The sequence below is a fragment of the Schistocerca cancellata genome, chromosome 5 (genome assembly GCF_023864275.1).
Source record: "Schistocerca cancellata isolate TAMUIC-IGC-003103 chromosome 5, iqSchCanc2.1, whole genome shotgun sequence".
In the NCBI taxonomy this organism is placed as follows: Eukaryota; Metazoa; Arthropoda; class Insecta; order Orthoptera; family Acrididae; genus Schistocerca; species Schistocerca cancellata.
Genome location: NC_064630.1, coordinates 60,201,631 through 60,218,069, shown reverse-complemented (window position 1 = coordinate 60,218,069; position 16,439 = coordinate 60,201,631). Strand labels below are relative to the sequence as shown.

Below are 16,439 nucleotides of genomic sequence, written 5' to 3'. Positions count from 1 at the left end.
TATTAGATAAAGACGAAGCACGTATTGTTTACGTCTTTCGCGTCTATGAGTCTACAGCGTCTTCGAGTCTTAAGTGTCTGCGTCTCTTTGTGTTGGAGATTTTAGTGTCCTAGCTTTTAGCGTTATAGTTCTGAATATTCGCGACTCGTTAAGTTAATGCGCCACTGCGAGTATTAGTTAACCTCATTGTAACCCAGGCTAGTTAAAAATAAAGTTCTTTGACATTCGATTATAGACCCTGTTTGGATATTTATTGTCGGGCTTACGTTTCACTAGACATCGTAGTGAATCATATCAAATAAACTGTGTCAAATGAACCCTGTGATTTTTGAAGGATATGAGTTCATTTTGAAACACGAATCGGCCGCCTAGTAACCGTTAATGAGCGTCTTTGGCTCGCTAATCAATGCAGCTAGCTGATCATAATAATTTGAATTTAAACTTATTGATCAAAAATATTGAGTGCAATGACTCAGTCTTGTGTCACCTCGCTTTCACGTATCTCGACGAGGTGAAGAATACTACACCCTCGCTGACCGTACAAGTGTCAGCAGGCAGCAATAGGGGGCGCCAAAACAGCTGCCAGAGACAATATTGTTTTTTTTTTTTTTTTTTACCTACTTCATCGCTATCCTTTTCGAGGTCTTGGAAGCTCGTCTTCCACCACTGATAAATCATTGCATGTATATACGGACTTTCAGCCCTTCAAATAAGCAGGTTGCAGCAATTAAGTATTGTACGAGGTTCATCAGAATTATGTACACTCTTTCAAGTAACTGTAAAAATGTTTGTATTGAGGTAGGTTATTGTATGCTCATTCAAATGCCTTCTCCGTTAGTCTGGCAGTTATGTTGCTGAGATCACTGTGAAAAAATTAATAATAATAATAATAATAATAAGTTGCGTTGCTATATATAGACGTATAATCATTCAAAAGATCTTACCTCTATTCAAACATTTTATACTGTTTTGTCAAAAAGTGACATATTGAGCCCGTGACTGTGTACAAAATATAGGTTGACTCTTACACAGATTACAGCAACCAGCCACTTTTTACAATGCTGTTCATTTATTTAAACAGCGGTTACCGGTTTCGAACCGACACGTTGATCTTCAGACTGCTAGTTCACGTTTTACATTACATTTCGTGTTTTGTTTCCCCACCTGACGAAACTTCCTTGGGGCGGTGATGCCAATGAAGAATCCTGGATATTACGTTCCAGTGCAGGTTGCTTATAATTTTCATGCATCGAAAACTGTATAATGCATTATATATATATATATATATATATATATATATATATATATATATATATATATATATATATAATGCATGCTGTCCCTGACGATGAGCTTCCAAAGACTTCGAAACGCACAGTGATTAAATATGTTAAGGAAAATCTTTAAACTGATTTGTACGTGTCAAGTGGATTAAAGTACAACACCCATAGACATAGCCACCAAATATTAAAGAGACAAATATCGTATTTGTTAATATGTTCTTTTTTCTTATTTTGTTATAGAATTGGAAGCGTGAGGTGGAGCAGCTACTTAAGACGTTGAAACATGTCGCCTACACTGTAACCTAGAACTGCGCAGTAACCGAGTGGTGCCACAATTTCCCGGAAGTTCTGGCCTTCGCTCTCCTTCCATAAAGGCTACAGCCACCGAAATACTGTAGCACCGACGTGCTTAGCTCGCACTGATCTACCATGGTAACGCCCCGCTGATCTGTTTACTCAGAGCCTCCCCACTACTACTCCAGCGTTGCCGGAGAAAATTGACTGTAACCAGTTGTCGTATCGAAGTGAAGTCAACCACCAATCAGTACTGACTGCTGCAACTTCACGACTCCATTTGACAGTCACGTGTCCAGCTGATATGCTCAAGTGAGCAGAAGTATCCTATTCCCTTCTTCCTCTAGTGATGAACAGCTATTTAAAAACTTTCCCATATTATCTCTAGATTGTATCAGGATAATCGTCGGTTGGTTTCGAAGCTCTAAAAGCCTAAATTATGGTAATTCAGTCTGTCTATTACGCAAACGTATGTTCTTTTTAATGAGCAAACATGTTTTGACACCTTTGCACCATCATCAATGGGTACTTCTATCATGCGTGTAAAATGTAAACATGTTTTAAGTATCAGCAATCAGACTGTTACGCACCACTTGTGGAAAATGTGTGGTTTACACAACACAACACCTTTCGGGGCTACATGATCCCATTATCAAGTTGTACAAAACAAGGAAAGTACAAGTAATTACTTCTCATTGCCACAAATACTAACATATATGTAAGGGAAAGCTGTCTACGTGAATATGTAGAAAGCCGCACCTTAAAATTAATAAGTCATTAGGCAAATTGGAAAATAGCGGGCGAGCTGCTAACATGCATTATCAGACTATAAGACTCTGCCATGTACATCTCATGGTGGCGCATAAATCTCTCAACGAGCTGTGTTTACTAACGAAATCCACCTACCAAAAGTTTCACGATCTTGCTATGTATATTTAGAGTGATCAACGATGGTGTCAACATCCTGAGACGTATAAGGGAGAAACTTGTATGGGATTTAACGCGTATAAATTCAGACATTTTTATATGTATCTTAATACGAGGGTTGGAACTTAAATAGTGGCAACTATTTATTCGCAACCGACACAAAAGAGTTACATGTTTGCACCTGCTACTGTTCTTCAAAATAGTCACCAGCGTTGTGCACAACCCGTTGCCAGCGATATGGAAGGCGTAGTATACCGTTAGCAGAGCCTGTTCTGTTGATGGTGCGAATGGAGCGGTCTACTGCCTGTCGAATCTCTGGAACAGTTCTGAAGCGAATGCCACGAAATGGTTCCTTTATCTTCGGAATCAAATCAAAGACACAAGGATTTAAGTCCGGGGAGTATGGTGAATGGTACAGTACTTCCCAGTCCCATCGACCGAACAGAGCAGCCACAGCTTGCGCTGTATGCGCCCGCGAATTATCGTACAAAACGACGGGTGGGTTGCGCAGAAAGTGGCGCCGCTTCTCTCGCAAAGACCGGGAATGCACAGTATTGCTGTTCGTTTTTGGAGCATCACCTGAGACCAGCTTTGACAAGAGATAGTGTTTCAATTGGTAATTATTGTAAATAAAATTATGTGTATAACATTTGTCGTTGCGATTATTACGTTATTTTGTAAAATGCGAAGTTCAATAGCACCTTATGTCGGTTATTGCTTAGGATGCCACCTGCAGCGAAATTGTGTCCTATGAGATACTACTGAACTTAATATTCTACAAAATAAGGTAATAATCACAACAGACATAAAACATGTGGTAACGTCCTGATATCGTCGTAACACGTCACAGGCAACAATTTGAATAGATTCGACGTACATTAGGGGCGTGGGCTCGCTGCAATCTGCAGAAACTTATGGAAGGCACTGCAGAAGACCACGCCTCCATCTCATCAACAGCAGCGCCCTCACACTGAGGGAAGTGGAAGCGCTGGTCCAGTTTGTGACCTTAGCTTCAGCAGTCAACTTCATGTAGTAGGTCAGTGTTAATCGAAGTCTCCGTGGAACGTGGTTCAAAAAATGGTTCAAATGGCTCTGAGCACTATGGGACTTAACGTCTGAGGTCATCAGTCCCCTAGAACTTAGAGCTACTTAAACCTAACTAACCTAAGACAATCACACACATCCATGCCCGAGACAGGATTCGAACCTGCGACCGTAGCGGTCGCGCGGTTCCAGACTGAAGGGCCTAGAACCGCTCGGTCACTAAAGCCGGCCCGTGGAACGTGTGTGTACTTGCGTTAATGCTGAACGTTGTACCTGAAGAGTACAGCTTGTGACTGTATGCACCAAATGTGTTTTCATAGTTAACGACACTTGTAAATATTTTACGCTCTCCTTTGGCAAAGAAGTGTCTCAACTTAAGTAAATCTTTTTAATCATTTATGCAGTGTGTTTCCGCAAGAGCGTGGAAAGCCGGCCGGAGTGGCGGAGCAGTTCTAGGTGCTTCAGTGCGGAACCGCGCTGCTGCTGCGGTTGCGGGTTCGAATCCTGCCTTGGATGTGTGTGATGTCCTTAGGTTAATTAGGTTTAAGTAGTTTTAATTTCTAGGGGACTGATGACCTCAGATGTTAAGTCCCATAGTGCTTAGAGCCATTTGAACCATTTTTGAAGAGGACACAGAGGATGTTCCACTTCACAATTTCAGGTCGGGGACCTGGGGTCGGAGAAGCCAGCTTAAGGAGACAACAGGAATAGAATAACATTGTTGTGTAGTTTTTCTTTGCTTTAGTTACAGTTAACTGCAAACAGCATCATTTACAAATGGCTCAAATGTCTCTGAGCACTATGGGACTTAACGTCTGAGGTCATCAGTCCCCTAGAACTTAGAACTACTTAAACCTAACTAACCTAAGGATATCACACACGTCCATGACCGAGGCAGGATTCGGACCTGCGACAGTAGCGATCGCGCGGTTTCAGACTGTAGCGCGTAGAACCGCTCGGCCAACCCGGCCGGCTCATCATTTACAAAATGAACGTGCCATCTGTACTGTATCTCACAAAATGTGCTGGAATTGACGGCAGTCAGCCTCAGTGCAAGGGTGACATCGGCGAACAAGGATCTGACGCACCCTGACAAATATCCCTGGTGTGTTCCGAATCACGTTACACGCAGCTACAATTCTGGCAACTAATTCGATCTCCATACCGACTAGGGTCTCATACACAAGTGCGTTTAAATTTCCCTATAGGAAATGATCAAGGGACTTGAGGTCAGGTGACCTCGCAGGCCGTGGGATAGGAATTGCCCTTCCAATCCAGCGACCAGGATATACTTACTGGTAATCAGGCTCCTCCTCCTTGCATGTAAATAAACAGCACAGTACGTGTAAACTTGTATCGACGTTAGTTGTAAATAAGCTAGAAAACAGTAATGCTAGACAAAGCAGTAGATAAGCTTACTTCACCGACGCCAGGTTTTTCAGTCGCGCATTTTCTATGTCCTGTTACGTTTTTGCACGCTGTTACGGAAACACCCTGTATAATGAAGTGAACTAAGATTTTGAAACTTCCTGGCAGATTAAAACTGTGTGCCGCATCGAGACTCGAAATCGGGACCTTTGCGTTTCGCGGGCAAGTGCTCTACCAGCTAAGCTACTCAAGGACGACTCACGGCCCGTCCTCACAGCTTTACTTCCGCCAGTACCTCGTCTCCTACCTTCCAAACTTCACAGAAGCTCTCCTGCGAACCATGCACGACTGGCACTCCTGAAAGAAAGGATATTGAGGGGACATGGCTTAGCCACAGCCTGGAAAGTTTCATATAAGCACACACTCCGCTGCAGAGTGAATATCGCATTCTGTAAACCAACATTTTGTCTATTGCAGTTAAAAATAATGGATCTTTCAGAGCACTAAAAAAACCCATAGTTTTGGCTGGACGATTGTAGTTTTCGTCAGGTCGCAACAAAAGCTTTTTTGGGGTAATTTTCATTACTGTAGTTATTACATAAAACGTAGGTGCATTTTAAAGATCTGCATAGTATAGACGATGGTACTGAAGGGGTCGTAACATGTTTGGACATGAAAAAGGAAGCATCTTTGCAATTTTTTTACCATTGTAGCTTTCCTGGGATTTGAGAATCCTCTGTTAAGAAAGGGAACGAAAAAAGAAGAAATGGATCACAATCGGCCTGTTACGCTGCTTCCACGGTAAAACACGTGTCGCGTACACTTGAGCAGTGATGAGGGTACATCGCGTGTGCTGCAGAGCCGGACTTGTCTCGGCAGGGGCCTACCTGCAGGTAGGCAGACAGCGGGCAGAGAGAGGCCCGCCGCGCCGGTGCGATGCGGTGAGGTGCAGCGCACTTTGCCATAAATCGAATTACGGCCGGCCGGGCGTGCAGCGTTCCGGCTGGGTGGCGCCTCTGGACGCGAGCAGCTCGCCTCCAATTAGCCCGGCCGCGGCAGGTCGGCATGGCTACGCGGGCGCTGAGTGCGCACCCCGTCACCCACACCGCGACTCGCCATTCCCGTACAACTGCGCTAACAGGGCGCGGGCCTCCTCGCGAACGCACGTGGCGACCGAGCAGCTTCATTCCGACACGCATTTTGTGATCGGCATTTTTACTGCTGTTACGATTGCTGAAGCTTAATTGGTCAGATAGGATGAAGAACGAAGGGTCAATGAATGTAACTGACGAGAAAATGAATCTACGGTGCAATTTGACCAAATTGAGGGATCGGTTGATGGGACCGATTCTGACGCACTCCGAGGCATCAGTTTCATAGTGGAGAGAAGCGTAGGGGATGAAGACTACTGAGGGAAGCCGTGACAACAATTAAAATCGCTCAAAAGAGGAAAGGCCGCTGGACCTGATGGGATACCAGTTCGATTTTACACAGAGTACGCGAAGGAACTTGCCCCCCTTCTTGCAGCGGTGTACCGTATGTCTCTAGAAGAGCGTAGCGTTCCAAAGGATTGGAAAAGGGCACAGGTCATCCCCGTTTTCAAGAAGGGACGTCGAACACATGTGCAGAACTATATAAGCCTATATCTCTATCGTCGATCAGCAGCTACTCAGAATGCGGAGGTTTGCACAGGACGCACTGGGAAGGAGATCTGCATCAAAACCACTCACCAGAATGATGTCTGCAACGTGTCCTCCGCCACGGGAGTGTGACCCACACTAAGTGAACACTGTCGTCAGCCAGAAGCAGTAGCTGCTACTCCGCCCCCTGACTCTCCGCGGCGCCGGGCCCTGCCCGCCCGCCTCACCTGCTGGCCGCCAGTCGGCGCCGGAAGCGGGGCGGCGCCGGCTGCCGGGTGCCGGGTGAGCGACCTGCCCGCCGCCACAGCCGCCGCCCACGCGCCGGGTCGCGGCGCCGCACGTGCCGCAGCCGCTGCCATCTGCTGCCGGATCGCTCACCTCACCTCACCTCACCCCACCTCACCTCACCTCACCTCTGCCTGTCAACACGCCGCTGTGACGCAGCAACTGCTGATTATGCTCGCAGACGCGCTGTTTTGAAGAGTCGTTTCGTCAGTCCTAGGAACTTCCGTGGCGACGTACATATTCCGAATTTTTACCGATGTGCGGCGCTTGGCACAAATTTCGCATCTTATTGCTGCAAAATACTAACGCGAATTATTTACAGACGATTGGAAAAACTGGTAGAAGCCGACCTCGGGGAAGATCAGTTTGGATTCCGTAGAAATCTTTGAACACGTGAGGCAATACCGACGCTACGACTTATCTTACAAGAAAGATTAAGGAAAGGCAAACCTACGTTTATAGCCTTTGTAGATTTAGAGAAAACTTTTGACAATGTTGACTGGAATACTCTCTTTCAAATTCTGAAGGTGGCAGGGGTAAAATACAGGGAGCGAAAGGCTATTTACAATTTGTACAGAAAGCAGATGGCACTTATAAGAGTCGAGGGACATGAAAGGGAAGCAGTGGTTGGGAAGGGACTGAGACAGGGTTGTAGCCTCTCCCCGATGTTATTCAATCTGTATATTGAGCAAGCAGTAAAGGAAAGAAAAGAAAAATTTGGAATAGGTATTAAAATCCTGGGAGAAGAAATAAAACCTTTGAGGTTCGCCGATGACATTGTAATTCTGTCAGAGACAGCAAAGGACTTGGAGGAGCAGTTGAACGGAATGGACAGTGTCTTGAAAGGAGGGTATTGGATGGACATCAACAAAAGCAAAACGAGGATAATGGAATGTAGTCGAATTAAGTGGTGATGGGTGTAGCGGCGGCTTCCGGCCGCGGTGAGTCAGTGCGCATGCGCCGCTCGGTATGCACGCCGCGCCCGCTTCCCGTCACGTCCCGGGCTTCGACTAATGACGCGGCGGCCGACGCCGCATTCACTCCGCACGCCGCTCGCGTGCCTCTCCTGCGCACCGTCCCAACATCCGGCCCCCCTCACTCCCTCTGCAGATTTATAGCAGTCCCTGCCCGAGAGGGCAGAGCTCCGCAGTCGCGTCCCGGAACCTGGATTCCCCGCTTCCCGGAACCGGCGACACCTGTCCTCCGACGCCGAGCCCCTTCTCGCGCGGCTACCCGAGCAGTGTTAAGTGCTCTCGCAGTCTTGTCTCACCTCTTCCATCCGTTTCACGTAATTGGTAAACTCCAACTGCGTTCCTTTCGGATCAGACCGTCTACTGTCTTAACACTTCACCGTCCTCACGTCTCGTACAAATTTATTCGCTTAGCGCCGGCAGCGCTAATTCGGATTACTTCTCCCCGTCCGCTCGTCACCTTTCCGTTGATGACAAGCTTCAAACACATTGACTTTTGCGCGCTTTAATTTTTCCGGAAATCCTCTATTTTGCCGTATTTTCTTTTCAAATAACTTCTCTGCAAGTTCTACACTGTTATAACACACTCCTGGAAATTGAAATAAGAACACCGTGAATTCATTGTCCCAGGAAGGGGAAACTTTATTGACACATTCCTGGGGTCAGATACATCACATGATCACACTGACAGAACCACAGGCACATAGACACAGGCAACAGAGCATGCACAATGTCGGCACTAGTACAGTGTATATCCACCTTTCGCAGCAATGCAGGCTGCTATTCTCCCATGGAGACGATCGTAGAGATGCTGGATGTAGTCCTGTGGAACGGCTTGCCATGCCATTTCCACCTGGCGCCTCAGTTGGACCACCGTTCGTGCTGGACGTGCAGACCGCGTGAGACGACGCTTCATCCAGTCCCAAACATGCTCAATGGGGGACAGATCCGGAGATCTTGCTGGCCAGGGTAGTTGACTTACACCTTCTAGAGCATGTTGGGTGGCACGGGATACATGCAGACGTGCATTGTCCTGTTGGAACAGCAAGTTCCCTTGCCGGTCTAGGAATGGTAGAACGATGGGTTCGATGACGGTTTGGGTGTACCGTGCACTATTCGGTGTCCCCTCGACGATCACCAGTGGTGTACGGCTAGTGTAGGAGATCGCTCCCCACACCATGATGCCGGGTGTTGGCCCTGTGTGCCTCGGTCGTATGCAGTCCTGATTGTGGCGCTCACCTGCACGGCGCCAAACACGCATACGACCATCATTAGCACCAAGGCAGAAGCGACTCTCATCGCTGAAGACGACACGTCTCCATTCGTCCCTCCATTCACGCCTGTCGCGACACCACTGGAGGCGGGCTGCACGATGTTGGGGCGTGAGCGGAAGACGGCCTAACGGTGTGCGGGACCGTAGCCCAGCTTCATGGAGACGGTTGCGAATGGTCCTCGCCGATACCCCAGGAGCAACAGTGTCCCTAATTTGCTGGGAAGTGGCGGTGCGGTCCCCTACGGCACTGCGTAGGATCCTACGGTCTTGGCGTGCATCGGTGCGTCGCTGCGGTCCGGTCCCAGGTCGACGGGCACGTGCACCTTCCGCCGACCACTGGCGACAACATCGATGTACTGTGGAGACCTCACGCCCCACGTGTTGAGCAATTCGGCGGTACGTCCACCCGGCCTCCCGCATGCCCACTATACGCCCTCGCTCAAAGTCCGTCAACTGCACATACGGTTCACGTCCACGCTGTCGCGGCATGCTACCAGTGTTAAAGACTGCGATGGAGCGCCGTATGCCACGGCAAATTGGCTGACACTGACGGCGGCGGTGCACAAATGCTGCGCAGCTAGCGCCATTCGACGGCCAACACCGCGGTTCCTGGTGTGTCCGCTGTGCCGTGCGTGTGATCATTGCTTGTACAGCCCTCTCGCAGTGTCCGGAGCAAGTATGGTGGGTCTGACACACCGGTGTCACTGTGTTCTTTTTTCCATTTCCAGGAGTGTAATTATCCACTTAGAGGTGATGCCACTTTCCATAAGAAGGTGGCAATAGTTCCATCACTGTTTTTGCTAAAGGTTGTCCAGCACCGGAATATATCTTGAATGAGGAAACGTATCCCTTACTCGAATTACACAGCATCCCAATGGGTATGCCATATTTCGTAATTTTTGACGGATTGTAAACTTTAAAATTTAACTGTGCACGCCACGGTATCACTCCTTCATCAATTGAGACATTTTGACTTAGATTAAACGTTTCTTTAAACTTTTTGGAAAAATAATCAATTACGAATTGCACTTTGAAAAGCCGGTCGGCATTATGCGGTTTATTGTTGTTGTCCGAAAAATGTAAGAATGATAGTACTTGTCTGAATCGGTTGCGGGACTTCGTTTTGCGAAATATCGTTGTGTTGTTCAAATATGTGTGAAATCTTATGGGACTTAACTGCTAAGGTCATCAGTCACTAAGCTTACACACTACTTAACCTAAATTATCCTAAGGACAAACACACACACCCATGCCCGAGCGAGGACTCGAACCTCCGCCGGGACCAGCCGCACAGTATCGGTGTGTGTATCAACGGATTCGTTGACCAGTAATCATCGATCCTTGCTTTTTTACAATTCCCATAATAGCATGCCCAAACCATTTTTTAATTTAGGGTCCCGTAACATCGACAAATTTGGCATTTTTTAAAATCCAGTTTCCTTCTTTTGCAATTTTGACTGTAATACTTTTTGGCTTCGTTGCTAATATATTCAAAGAGATCGTTACCAATATATAATTCTACGATATCCACGACGCTCTGTGTATCTTTGGGAAATATGTGTGGACTCGGAGATACTTCAAATTTATTATTTGTCCCGAGTAAATCATAGTCTGTCTTCTTCGTCTGATTCATCCGAATCATTTGGCAACCATAGCGTTCGCCGAATTCTTGTTGGACGTATTTCACTATCTTTCGGCGATTCTGCGTCACTTTCATTTTTTTTTATATCCAATGTCTTCTTCCCAATCGGCCAAGACGTCCGGAACGTCAGTCAAGACGTCCGCGCATTCATCATAAATAATCGTATCGTCTCTTTCGTCTGCCATGATGAAAGTGCACAAGTACTTATAAAAACAAAAAACTTGTTGACCTGTGTAACTTATTGTTACCTAAGCAAAACACCAAAAGGTACTAAAGTGCTGTCACCGGCCACTGCGCGATACTTTGCTCACGACACCACTCTGGTGCCGCCGGTATGAAAAGTGTTTAAATAACATGTTTAAAGTTTCGAAACACTATTTCACTGTCACGACTTCAGACGGCTGTTGAAAGTCTCTCATTCCGATGTCAGCGCGACTGAAATCTTATCTGCTAGAGATTATACATGAATTTAATAGATAAACGAGTAAATATTTTCTTAGGAGCTGTCTACTGTAGGTCGCTGGGGAACAAAGCGTTCCTACTGATTGGAAAATAAAACGCAGTCACTCCCGCTTTGACGAGGGGTCGTCTAATAGACGCACAAAACTATAGGTCTGACTGTCTGACGGAGCAACGATCACGTGAAACCCAGAAGACAGTACATACTTGACTTGCGTAATATATTCTATGCACTCCGCCCAGCCATGTAATGGACAAAGTAGGAACGTATGGAATATCAGATCAGCTCTTTCCGTCTACATTGAGAAGTTTCTAGCGAAAAAAAACTCAGCATGTTGTTCTCAAAGGAGAGAAATCTTCAGACGCGAAAGATAATCTTCGGTATTATCCAAACGCAGTGTTAAAGTGTTTTCACAATATAGACAATTTCTTTCTTTCTCGGGGCCTTTTTCCCGCACCAACGTGGGGTCGGCTGTGTTATTACGGATTTGGCAGTGTTAATGGCAGAGGGTGGCCGGATGCCCATCCTGACCCCACCCCAAACCCCCGGGACGGAAGTAGTGCACCCCAGCTGTCTGCGTCTAGTGTAAGCCATTAAATAGTGTGAACGTTTTCAAATGTCTGTGAGTCGTGTAACTGAGGCGGAACTTGGGGACCAGCCCGGTATTCACCTAGCACGATGTGGAAAACCGCCTAAAAACCACATCCAGGCTGGCCGGCAGACGGGCCCTCGTCGGTAAGCCGCTGGGCGGATTCGATCCGGGGCCGGCGCGCCCACCCGAGTCCAGGAAGTAGCGCATTAGCGCTCTCGGCTACCCTGGCGGATCTTTCACAATATATACAGTGATGTAGCGGATAACGTCCGAAGTTCCATAAAGCTTTTCGCGGATGATGCTGTTGTAGACAGAGAAGTCGCTACGGTAGAAAATTGTAGCGGATTGCAGGAAGACGTGCATAGGAACGACGCTTGATGCCGGGATTAGCAGCTGCCCTTCAACTTAAAGAAATGTAACGTACTGCACTTGAGAAGTCACAAGGACCTATTGTTTTAGGATTATACGATTTCGGAACAGTCACTAGGAGGAATGACAATTAAGACTTCAAGCTGGTGGCATGCGTTGATATACATCAACGGGGACAGTTGAAAATGTGTGCCCCGACCGGGACTCGAACCCGGGATCTCCTGCTTACATGACAGACACTCTATCCATCTGAGTCACCGAGGGCACAGAGGATAGTGCGACTGCAGGAATTTGTCCCTTGCACGCTACCCGGAGACGCACATTCCCAACTCAATGTCCACACACTACATACGTAGTGCCCCAGCCCATTACACTCATTACTCGCGGCAGACAATCTTACCGAGTCCTGTAAGAGATCGGGCAATGCGTGTGTGGACATTAAGTTGGGAATGTGGGTCTCACGGGGAGCGTGCAAGGGATAAATCCCTGCAGTCGCACTATCCTCTGTGCCCTCAGTGGCTGAGATGGATAGAGCGTCTGCCATGTAAACAGGAGATCCCGGCTTCGAGTCCCGGTCGGGGCACACATTTTCAACTGTCCCTGTTGATGTATATCAACGCCTGTCGGCAGCTTAAGGTCTTGATTTAATTACCATTTCATTCGAGAGAGCTGCATGGTCACCGATGGTATCTGTTCTTTCGGACATGTCCGAAAGAACAGATACCATTTTCATATAATCATTAGAAGCTTTGAAGATATCGTTCGTATGCAGCCGCAGACCCATTTTAAAATGGATTTATTTAAATTTTGTAAATGCTTCAATTTACTTATTCACAGTAATAGAGACGATGTCGAGCTGGTTAAGTTTTTTCTTCCTAAATGCCTCAAAGGATTTTACAACGGCTTGTTAAATCAGAAACTGTCTGAGCCAGTGATTCTTGATTGTACATGGCTCTTACTGAAACGTAGTCATATACATATGTGGGTGTGACCACGACATGTGACGAATGAAAGCTGATAACCTCGCCACTGAGCGCCCGTAAAACTCAAACGCACATGATACATGTCAGTGTGACTAGTTGCAGTCTCATAAATTTGTAGATACAAAATCATTATTAGCCGCTGTTGATTGGTACCATAGTCACTGTTTTACTGTACGTGCTGTACGTACAATGGTGTCCACAAAGAGAGTGAAGACGTGTTTCATTATTCACTCAAGTTTACCACGAAAGATGTATCGCTATTTTCGACACTCTTTTTACTTGCAAGCAACTAGTGTTTCTGGAAGTAGTAATGTGATATAGCTTAAAAGCTGCACCCACAACTACTAATTTTATCCGTCATAAATGATAGACCTAAGTTTTAAAAATTTTTTTCTTAATGCAGTGCCACAGTCATAATATATTTCTTTAAAGTCAGTACCGCCATTAGACTGTTGTTTATTTACAGTGTTACATTTACACCTACACAATCATGATTTCGGCTTCAAAGTGCCATTATCAAGTGTTTTAAGTGTTATAAATTGACTAAGATGGCATACTGTCGTCTAATAGTGTATTTTAATGCGACAGTATGCCATCTTAGGCTATTTATAACACGTAAAACACTTGATAATGGCTCTTTGAAGCCGAAATCATGATTGTGTAAGTGTAAATGTAACACTGTAAATAAACAACAGTCTAATGGTGGTACTGACTTTAAAGAAAGTAAGTTTTAAAGTCTGTAAGCGTTTACCAACAGAGATACAAGAAAATAAACTGACATCCCCGCACCTCTTCAGGAGGAGCTTCCACTTCCAGAAATTTATTCCTCTTCACCAGTGTTATGAATCTGAGTCTGTGTGTCTATATTGACGAAAGAGAAAACACATTGAGACATGACACTAACAAGGAGTAGTTGCCACCAGATCTCGACTGTGGGGACAAATTTCTGAAATGCAGATGAGGGAGATGCCTTCTTATTCAGGTCACGAAGCTGTCGTCTGATATGTCTTGTATGTTTCTTGTCAGGAGGTACTCTAGAGGTAGTAATGATGTGGGAAGCAATTTGGTCTGGTGTTACTTCGGAATTTTTTCTGCATGCTGGTGCACTTCCTCCCAGTTTTCTCAGAAGACTCCATGCTTTCATGCTCGAGTGGGTAAAGTCCATAGTTTTGACTGTTTCTGCCCATTTCTGCCTCCGAGACATGTCCAAGCTGGACAATAGTTCCGTAGCTATCTCTGGGTCACCACTTTGCTGGAAGTATTGGTACAGTGTTTCACTTTCCTCATTCCATTCCATTAACCGGTATAATGCCTCCTGATCTACGCAGATGTACTGCCCTTATGAGAGAATTCCACAAGATCTCCAGGAATTCTAACCTACCCGTGCATAGCTACCTGCCACTTTTAAATCGCAAGATACTGAAATCACGTCATCCAACTCTGTGCGATGCTGCTGACATGGTTGCTAAGAATTTCAAACCTCTTGAAGAATAGAAAGGTCGGTGGAAAGCAGTGACAGATGTACACCTGCATAACATCTTCTCAGGTGCTAAACTTCCAAGTGGAGTCGACTTACCACGCAAGACCTGGTCTACTCTCAACAGAATCCGTACCAGCCATGGGCGATGCAGTGGAAGAAGTGGAAGAAGCTGCGTGATCCAGCTTGTGACTGTGGGGCTCCATACCAGACTGTTCACCACATTGTCAGTGAATGCAGGATTCGAGCCTATCACGGCGCCGAAGAGGACTTCCTGCTAGCAACTCCAGATGCAGTGCGCTGGATTGAAGGACTGGATATTCAGTTGTAAAGTTTCTTGTGTGTCAATATGTACAGGGTTATTACAAATGATTGAAGCGATTTCACAGCTCTACAATAACTTTATTATTTGAGATATTTTCAAAATGCTTTGCACACACATACAAAAACTCAAAAAGTTTTTTTAGGCATTCACAAATGTTCGATATGTGCCCCTTTAGTGATTCGGCAGACATCAAGCCGATAATCAAGTTCCTCCCACACTCGGCGCAGCATGTCCCCATCAATGAGTTCGAAAGCATTGTTGATGCGAGCTCGCAGTTCTGGCACGTTTCTTGGTAGAGGAGGTTTGAACACTGAATCTTTCACATAACCCCACTGAAAGAAATCGCATGGGGTTAAGTCGGGAGAGCGTGGAGGCCGTGACATGAATTGCTGATCATGATCTCCACCACGATCGATCCATCGGTTTTCCAATCTCCCGTTTAAGAAATGCCGAACATCATGATGGAAGTGCGGTGGAGCACCATCCTGTTGAAAGATGAAGTCGGCGCTGTCGGTCTCCAGTTGTGGCATGAGCCAATTTTCCAGCATGTCCAGATACACGTGTTCAACCGTTTCTTCGCTCACTGCAGGCCGACCCGTTGATTTCCCCTTACAGAGGCATCCAGAAGCTTTAAACTGCGCATACAATCGCCGCCGAATGGAGTTAGCAGTTGGTGGATCTTTGTTGAACTTCGTCCTGAAGTGTCGTTGCACTGTTATGACTGACTGATGTGAGTGCATTTAAAGCACGGCATACGCTTTCTCGGCTCCTGTCGCCATTTTGTCTCACTGCGCTCTCGAGCGCTCTGGCGGCAGAAACCTGAAGTGCGGCTTCAGCCGAACAAAACTTTATGAGTTTTTCTACGTATCTGTAGTGTGTCGTGACCATATGTCAATGAATGGCGCTACAGTGAATTTATGAAATCGCTTCAATCATTTGTAATAGCCCTGTACATATGTATATGTAATTTCATGCTATGTCTGTATTAGCCATACGCTAAATAAAAAAATCTGAAATGGATAGTACTTTGTACAAAAAAAGAAACTGCGTTTTAATCTGTAGATCTTGAGCGCTGGTATAGCTTGGTATAAAGCACGGAATCCTCTACGATTCACCTTTTACGTCATCATCACGATGTATGTTGGCTGCATGTCCGTAAAATGTGATCATATCTATGGGTTCCTCGTGCTGTCAGAGGCAGTAATGAAGTTGCGCGCGACTACTGACCACCACCTGCGCCGACTGCCCTGGAGGATGCGTGGCGCGCCCCGCCAAGGACAGGGGCGGCCCTTACCTGGCTGCAGCTTCCGGCTGCGGCTATCACACGATCGGCCGCCCTTTGTCGGCGCGTACCACTCATCCGCTGACGTCCATCTCCAAGCTTACAGCCGCTTCGTCTTCGGAAGTTCCGCCACCGTCTGCCTAGCTTCAGTACGACTACGTGTTTCAAATTAAAATCCTGTCACCAGGCTGTGTCAGGAAAAAGATTTGAAAAAGTGCAGACGG

General features: G+C 46.3%; 1 protein-coding gene and 1 non-coding gene across 2 annotated transcripts in view; one reads left to right on the top strand and one right to left on the bottom strand.

The window, feature by feature from the left end:
* Window positions 1-16,439, top strand: part of LOC126188364 (puratrophin-1-like) — a 1,249,514-nt gene that overhangs the window by 223,852 nt on the left and 1,009,223 nt on the right. The window lies entirely within an intron of this gene.
* Window positions 12,339-12,413, bottom strand: Trnat-ugu (transfer RNA threonine (anticodon UGU)). Its single transcript has one exon. It is a non-coding gene; the product is annotated as a tRNA-Thr (tRNA).